Source organism: Etheostoma cragini, chromosome 10 (genome assembly GCF_013103735.1).
Source record: "Etheostoma cragini isolate CJK2018 chromosome 10, CSU_Ecrag_1.0, whole genome shotgun sequence".
In the NCBI taxonomy this organism is placed as follows: domain Eukaryota; kingdom Metazoa; phylum Chordata; class Actinopteri; order Perciformes; family Percidae; genus Etheostoma; species Etheostoma cragini.
Genome location: NC_048416.1, coordinates 3,979,754 through 3,989,265, shown reverse-complemented (window position 1 = coordinate 3,989,265; position 9,512 = coordinate 3,979,754).

Sequence of the window (9,512 nt, the reverse complement as noted above, 5' to 3'; positions counted from 1 at the left end):
CTAAATGTAAAAAAGAATGATTTACATTTAAATCTGTAGAATATTTTTCAAGTTCATATTTGTATTTTGGGTTTGTACTAAAACTTGCATTCTTTTTCACATTATAACTGCATTACCCCCTCTGCTGAAAAATCCCAGTCTAGTCTGATTGGTTAGCGTTTCCAGGTGTTCCACATCTGTGCTCTGTTAGTACTGTCATTGCAGCCGGGGAATGAAACGGCACTGTGTGCATTCATATACATCATAACCATAGAGAAATCCTGACGGCTCGTTTAAAGCGTTTTGGTACTTTCACATTATTTATGTAGCAACTACACCTGCTTTACAATTTATAAAAAGACCTGGAGATCACATTTAACAATATGGGACCTTTGTAGTCTAGGGCATTTGCAATAAAACTCCAAAAGTGGAATGTTCTACCAGATGAAAAATAATTAAAGTTAACTGAGTGACTAAAAGCCAAATTTGAAAAATCTGCTAATAACTATTTAACTGTGTAACTGTGAGAGCCGAGGCGTAAATACAATAGAAAAATGGGCTGACGACACCCCCTAGGTTAAAAACGGATGCCTTGGACCTCTTAAAAACTACTCAAGACAAAGTCAGTCCATGGATCTCCAATGGCAACAAACTTTGTCTCGTCTCCTAGGCAAAGCCTGTGGAGGAGAACTCAGGGCCAGTTCAACGTTCTTTTACACCACCACAGCTTTGTATACTACACACTACTCATTAGGACAAACAGCGGTCTGGAAGGAGATTTACGCGGAAGGGAGAAGTTTCACTTTCCCCCAACCGTAGCCGCTAGCGTTCTGTGTTCGGGGTTTTTGTCTCAGTGCGTTCTCGGGTCTCCCCCAGGGCAGGGACATCCATCTCTCTCTGTCTGCTCTATTCTGTTGTTGCGCCCATGTCCTCCCTTTCCACTTTCTGTCCGCTTCATTCATGCACCAACAAGGTTCTGTATGCTTGGATGTTCCGGGGTGTGCAGAGTATTCTGTTGCAAAATTTACTTTCTAAGAATTGAGCATGGCCCATTGCTTGGTTCCCGGTATTTTTTTCACAACTCACCCGACTGTAAGCACGGTTAATGCGGTGCGGTGCGGCTGTGACTCATCTAGAGATTTGGTGTCTTGCTTTTTTGTCATTATGTAACTATCACACATCCAGGTAGTGATGTGGCACAGGAGGGTGAAGCAAGGAGCCTGGTTCAGCTTGCTGGGGAAGACGCTACAGCGCGCAGAAAAGGGCCGGAGCACCGTGGACAACCACCATTAACATAACAACGTTGTGGAGAGCCCCACGCGTTAGGGTGGGTACCAAGCTTGGTACTTTTTTAAAGTCCCGCCCAAATTACGTCAGTACTACCGAGACCCGATTTGCTGTAAATCAAATGTTGCCCAATTTCAGTACCTAATACCCTATCTGAAGTCCCTTTTAAATTGGCCTTAGTGGTCCCCTTATACTGTATCTGAAGTCTCTTTTATATAGACCTTAGTGGTCCCCTAATACCACATCTGAAGTCTCTTTTATATAGACCTTAGTGGTCCCCTAATACTGTAATTATAGTCTCTTTCATATAGGCCTTAGTAGTCCCCTTATACTGTATCTGAAGTCTCTTTCCCAAATTTCAGCCTTGGTGCAGAATTACAGCCACTAGAGCCAGTCCCACAATGAGCTTTCCTTAGTATGTGCCATTTCTGAGTCTGTAGCTTGTGTGGAGGAGAAAGGGGGGCATGGTGTAGGGTGGGGTTGTAGCCTTGACCCACTGCTACTTTGCTCATTTAAAAGCCATGATTGGAGACTTGAGGGGGCCGTGACCAACTGCCACTTTGCTCGTTTGAAAGCCATGATCTCTCTCTCTCTCTCATGGTTGAGCCAAATTCTCTGGGTGGGCAAAGCAGAGAAATGGCAGGTAACCTTGTCCCTTATGACCTCATAAGGAACAAGATTCCAGATCGGCCCATCTGAGCTTTCATTTTCTCAAAGGCAGAGCAGGATACCCAGGGCTCGGTTTACACCTATTGCCATTTCTAGCCATTGGGGGACCATAGGCAGGCTGGGGGAACTCATATTAATATTAAAAAACCTCAAAGTGAAATTTTCATGCCATGGGACCTTTGAAGAGCAATTAAAAATATAATAAGGTATAAACAATAATAAAACTTATAGTGCAGTGTAAGCAATTCATAATTATTGAATTATTAGGTTGTAGGGACGGATTTGGGAGGGGGAGGCAATTTATTTTGTGTTGAGTGTAACACGTTGTAAAAAAATGACAAAAGATTCTCAGTAAATAGGATGAATAGGTTTGGAATTTATTTGACGAATGAAATAAGTTTTTCGTTTTTACAGTGAAAAGTTTTTTTCTATGTACTATGTAAGAACTGAATTTCAGGTACGGGAAACTATGCCGGTAATGTTAAAAAATGTGAATGGTTCACAACCCTAATGTGTTTGAGTACAATTAATTTCATCATTTGCGTGAAAGATAGACATCAGTTTTTGGGGGTGGTCACTTTTTGGCATGACGCCCGTAGCCCACTGCAAAGACATGCTTGGGCATCCTGTTTGTAGCAGAGTGGGGCAATTAATGAGTCTCCTAGGGATGTTACACTGGGATCGATAACACAAATAATCCAATTTTAACACAATAGTTTTGACTCTAATGACTTTCTTGCATTAAGTGATACAGACTGCACTGTCCTTTGGCATGGTGCAGTTCAGTTCCAAGTTATTTCTTGTGAATTGTGTGTCTTCTTCAACAAGTGGAGTTTCCTCTGAATACTACTTGATCATCTGCCTGCTGGCTTTTATCCACACTTCTGAGTGCTCCCTTGGATATTTTAACCAACAGCTGCTGATGAGATGTGGATTCCTTCCCCCAGACCTGTATATTTAGAGCTTTGAGACAGAGAAAAAACACACACATCCCTGCCGGAGGACACCAAAGTTTCCATGCTGCCCCTCCTCTAGTACGCTATTCAGTGTTCACACCTAAAGCAACAAAATGAATAAAAAGTACAACTGCTGACCAAGACTAACAATGACTTTATTTCAGCAGTTTATTCCCAGGAAAATTGGTTCACCCTCGACTCTGGTGGCACAGCGGGGCTGCGGGGGTTTACGCTGATTCAGGCGGACTGCGATACACAAATCAGCAGCGAAAACAAAAGGCAGAAGATGTATATTTTAATATAAAGAACAAGTGGTGCTTTGGTAGGGCCTGTTGAATCACAACTTGGCTCTCTCGTGTTTTTTTCCCCCCTGCAAGCCGTTTTGCTCACTCAGGGAGTTTGCTTCAATTATTTCGCTGCTGTGTACATCCCCCCCTCAGGCAAAAGCAAATGGCGTGCCGTGCCTACTATCAGGACAGATAGTAAAAATGGAAACCAAACATCACGGCTCTGCGGTCTTCATTCAGGGCAAACGGAGGAATGAATCCTCCGTACACAATGCAGAATACAGAGGAGTCACGTTAATCCACCATTAAAGGTTCAATCCCCTCCTTCTCCATTGCCGTTCTTGGCTGTTTGAGGCCCAGATGGTTTCAAGATACTAATGCTGGAGGCAGACAGACATGTCGAAACTTTTGCTCAAAAGTAGAACTAAGTTAGAAAGTGCTATGACTCCATCAGCGCTATACAGTGGAATGTCTTTAACAATTAGCACTCTAAACTCAGGCCTGATTTCTATGTGTTTGTAATTCTATGGCACTGGCCTATTGATCCGAGGGGAAAAAAGGTTAATGGAAGTCTGAGGGAGTTGGATGGGCTGCTATTGAGTAGGGGGCAGATGGGTCGGTAGTGCAGTGGCAGCTCTGTGTCTCCAAACCCGGGGGAGCGGGGAACGAAGCCCAGGCAAGGTACAACCACCGGATCGCAGGGCAGACGAAAAACAATGGATCAGGGGCTGTAATGAGGTCCGGGTCTCCATTTTAGGGAGGGGACGAGCGGGGAACCAGAGTGTTTAACCAGAATGGGATTTATGGGTAGAAAGGAGAAAGGTATGTATGGAGAAGAGACACAGAGTAAGTTAAAACATAAATTAATAATATGGGAAAAATTGCTGAAGGTCTAGGAGAAAGGCTGAGATGCAGTAAGTGCTCAAATCTTTCATTATGATATAATCCAAGACCAAAAGTATCCAATTATTTGCCTGCAAACATCCAAAAGGTATAAGAAACTGAGTACTGAGTAAGAGTACTGAGATTAAAAAAAGGCCAGTAAAAATCACGCAACACCTCTAGCTGGCATTAGAATAATTAAATACATAAAAATATACAGTAGATAAGAGTAAATATATAACGAAAAATAAACAAGATATAATAAGTGCTTGGCATTGAAGGGCTGGATGCAGTCTGATGGTTTAGGGCGGCTGGGTTGGGCCCACAGGAAACTCTCAGGTAGAGATCTGCTTGGGTTCCTTGTTCATGGTAGGTTGGGGGACAGAGGTGGCGAGGGATCTCCGTGGTTGTTGAGGATCCTGGTTGGGGTTTGATTCAATGGGAAGCTGTGAGAGGGATATGGGTTGTGCGGGTTATTCAGGTCTAAGTTGAGTTGTTGGGGTTTCTGCTGGAGTGGGGAGAAGAGGTGGGCGTCGAGTTGCTTGGGGCTTTTCGTCGATTCAAGAGGGGAGGTGTTGGACGGGGTAGAGAGGGGAGTGGGGGAAAGAGAGATGAACTGTTGGTCTGGGGGTCAGAGGTGTTGTGCGAAATCTGAAGGTCCAAATGGTGTTGAACTGTTTGTGATGTTTCTGCTCTGAACAATCTCCATATGTTTAATTTACTTAATTGCATCAAGAACGCCTTACGCATGAAAAGACATCAAATGCAATCGAGGATAAAAACACAAAGTCCAGGACTTATTTCCTTATGGTCCTCAATGGCGTTTTTTTGCCCAGCACCAGGCTAATTGCTTTGGATTGTACGGACTGGTGGTCAGGGTGGAAATGGTAGTCTGGTAGTGTTGCTGAAGCATGTGCATGTTGGTCATTATTCGGGTTGGAGTGTATTTTGTGCTTTTTCATGGGTGTTGGTTGAGGGTGTGGATGGTTTGATGAAGTCAGTGAGTCATTGTACTTGTCTAGTCACACCTACTGGAAAGTTGTTAGTGACTATTGCATGATCAATGATGTGTTTGTGGGGAACTGCTTGTTTGAGTTTGAAGTATGCCTTACTGGTGGCTCTGGTTTCTGGATCTGGGGGTCAGGTGAGAGCCTGGGTGGGAGGTACATCCCTCATCTTCACCCTTGTGTTGTCTTCCGATGAACAAACTTTGTGCTTTTCTGGGTTGAAATTTCAACATTTTGTTGTTCTTTCTCGCCACACTTCTCAACATTTTTGTCAATTTTATTCCTATTTTTGTCACTTTTTTGAATTCTTTAATTATTTTTTAATATTTTCTTCAATTATGATTTTGTCACTTTTTCCAATTTTTCTGGACCCTTTTTCAGCAGTTGAAAAAAGAATGTTTTCGTTGATTTTTTTTCCTGCATTTTTGTAGTTTTTTTCAACATTTATCACTTTTTTCAACGTTCTTTTGTCATGTTCTGATATAGAAAGTTTTTGTAAATGGGTCAAACTTGACCCGGTGGACAACAGGAGGGTTAATTGTGCGTGAGGGTGCGTGGGGGATATTTTGGGACATGAGTGGTGTTGTTGGAGTGTGTGTTGTGTGTGTGTGTGGTGTGTGAGGGCTGTGGGAGACTCACCCTTCTGCTGCCAGGCCCTCCATGAATAGGCATTTAAAAAATTGCTTGAACAATGGAGGGCTCTTACCTGTTAGAGATGGACTGCTGTTGAATGAAGTCCAGTGGTGTAATAGTAGGACCGTTCTTTGTAAATCCTTCTAGGTGGTGTTAGAAGGTGGGCTAGCAAACGGCTGCTAGCAGCTAGCCCTGCTGTGTCGCTGCTGGTGGAGAAAGCAGCTATTGCAGGAAGTCAAGTTAAAAAATGGAGGCCTGGAGAGTAGATATAGCCGTGTGCTGCTGTGGCAGCAGCTAATAACTAGGCAATGTTTAGGGTTAGGTGCCTTGAAGGCAGCAGTTGCTTGGAAGGAGGCATTGGTTGCTTAAAAAAACATTAAGCGTTGTTTAGTTCTCTCAGGCAAGTATCAATGGGGCCTGGATGCTTCAAAATGGCTCCTACTGTAAGTGAGTCTCAATGAATTTGGTTAAAAGAAATCTTTCACCTTTCCAGAGAAAGATTTAGACTAGATATACTACATGGACACACACAAGGCTCTGAACAGACAGAGGATGATGCATTTTGTCATTGAAGCAAAAAGTAGTGACATATTTAGACACACAGGCTTGGGACTCTTGATGTCACTTTTTGAAGCTCTGGGTCCAGACTCAGGACATACGTTTAACTGACATGGCACAAGAACGGGACAGTGGGTTTGGTGGGGTTACATAATGTGAGTTTCTGTGTGGATAAGAACGGGACACAAAGTCTGGTCTCGTGAGTGAAAGGCCTTAATACTACTCGCTGCCATTGTATCTCTTAATACTACATCATCTTTCCCTTCCTTTTCACGGTGCGTTCCATACAGGCGCTAATTGGGGATTTTTGCGTGGGTATCTCACACTGACAGCCACTGACCAAGTGTCAGTATTTTACAAATTGGGAATGAGAACGGGTTTAATACATATGTGTTAGCTGCAGGACAGCAGTTATTACCCACTCGCGCAACCAAATATTAGTAGTGCCTGGATGATTCAAAATGGCTTCCACTATCAATGAGTCCGAATGACTTTGACCCGTTTGTGGCGCTAGCAACTCCAGCAGGTCAATTTCACAATGTGCACATATACGCAACAGCTGCGGGTTCGACTCCAACCTGCAATCCTTTGCTGCGTGTCATTCCCCCCTATCTCTGCATCTGTCCTGTGGAAATAAAGGCCTTAAATGCCTAAAAAATATATCTTCAATATACTGTGTGTGTATATACATATATACACACACACACACACATCATGTCCCTCTTGGGATGATCTGTTGCAATTTTGGTGACTTTTCTTTAAGTGCCAATATCATGGTGACATTCTTTCAATCTGTACAGTACACAGTGTTTAGTGGTAATAAGCAATTATTACCATGCCTACATTATACTAAGATAGTGAGCATGTTAAATATTACTTTTTCATTTAATTATTTTTTCATGATGACTAGTCACACATTGCCAGACTTTACTCCACAGTAAGTTCTGGCTATACCCCAGATACATTCTGGGAATGGAGAAAAAAACTCTCTGGGTTTGTTTGGATTTAGTTGCACATCGACGACGTATCCCTACCGGGATTGTTCAGGTACCGCCGGGAAATTCCAACAGATGTCCCTCACCTTCCGCTTTCTTTGTGTCCAAACTCAGGTCGATATGTGAGGTCTATGGTTACCTGCTCCTCAGATCTCTGCAGGGTAAATCCAGACAGCTAGAAACACTATCTGTCCAATCTGAGTTTATAGGACGATCGTTCATAGGACGATTGTGATTGATTAAAAGAAATGCCAATAAACCAGAGCATGTTTCTCTTCCATCCTGGAATGTTGTGTGGACTAGACAGACCCTCCAGGAAAGTCTGGCAATGCCAATGGCAATGGTCTCGGGAAGGAGCTTTACCAGCCTGGAAGTACGCTGTAGTTGTTTCGGACCCCATGATGACTGACCAAGCAACTACTGTACTACTACATGGGAGGTTACCTGTTTTTTGAAATATTACACTCAATCTAGAGTCATTTTCTTTGGCATGAATTATTCCGTTTGGGTAAACCTATGACCACTTACTGTCTCTTTGTCCAATTTTAGACATCACAAATACTAATAATGAGCATAGATTTAGCTGGACTGCTTCCTATTCCAGGGATATGTTCCAGCATATTTTCCGCTTGGGTGATTTGCTCATTGGCTGTCTGCTGCCTCCGTCGAGGAACGGCGTGACACCAGGGTGAGGGAAAGGCCAGGACGCATTGCCAGTGACTCTTTACATCGGGTACACCATCTGTTCCAAAGCTTTTCATTTTGATTTGAGACGGACAATCAACACCCCTGTGTGTTTTAAAGCTTTTTTAAAAATTCAGTTCAATTCAATTTTATTTATAGTGTGAAATCACACCTAGAATTTATCTTAGGGCACTTTACACCTTACTATAATCAACAAAGACCCAATAATTCCGCGTGAGCAAGCGTTTGTGCGACAAGGACAAGGAAAAACGTCCTTTGTGGGCGGCCATCTGCCGCTGACGGTTGGGACACAAGTTTGTGTTTTTAATACATAGGTAATCTGTACAGAATACATGGCCATAATCTTTAGTCTCCACACTACTTCACACTACAACTAGTGTCCGATGTGTAGCACGGCGCCATTCCATGTGAAGTCCGTTTAGTTTCTATAAAAAAAATCGCTTTATGAGCTCTTAAATTCAGTGTGTAGCATTTGTTTTTCACTGCTTGCCTAAAACATAATTTCCCCCTCGGGATCATTAAAGTATGTCCGCTTCGTTTTAGTTGACGATAATAAACCCTGGGATACACACTAACATGCTCTGTACACAAGCTATCATTCAAGGTAGCCAGCTTTACCAAGACCCACCGCACACGTCTCCTCGCTCGGCAACAGAATTGTCCGTTTTAGCTTTTGTTAATAATTAATGCATTTGAATTTGCATGATTTCACACTGTCTGTACAAGCCCAGTGCAACCTCAGCCTTTGCAAACCTTGGCACATTTTAGCCGGGGAAATATACAGTACAGTCTGCAACGTGCATAATTCATTTCATGCATCTCATTCTTCTTCAGTGTGACTTATTTTATGGTATGCTGGACCCACGCGCTAATGAACACTCATTATACTTCCTCCTAGAGCTACAGCTGTACTGTTTGCAAGACTGCTCAAATGCAGATTTTATATAAATATATATATATATGTGTGTGTGTGTGTGTGTGTGTGTGTAGCCTCATGATTTTTTGAATGTCTTACTTGCCGGGTCCTGTAGACCGTGGACCATCTGCTTCATGACTCAGTTGTTCATGACGATCTCTGACAGTTCAAAATCAGATTATGTCTGTTGCATCACTGGTAGTCTCGCTTTGCCGGACCCTCCTCCACAGCGACGTGGAGGGTTAAGGTCTGGCTAGTTGACCCAGCATTCTGGGATGGGAGAAAAACCTGGTCTGGTTCATTGGCATTTCTTTAAACCAATCACAATTGGCATGGGCGGTGCTAAACGCCGGATGGAACAATGGTGCCGCTGCAAAAAATAGCCTCAGGAAGGAACTTGTGTTACAATATATATATAGATAGATAGATAGATAGATAGATAGATAGATAGATAGATAGATAGATAGATATAGTGTGTGTGCCATGTGTTTATGTATATACATATTTACAAAATAAAGCTCCAGGCCAAATAAATGACACACAACACACAATATGTATCATGGACTATTTATCTATCTATCTATCTATCTATCTATCTATCTATCTATCTATCTATCTATCTATCTATCTATCTATCT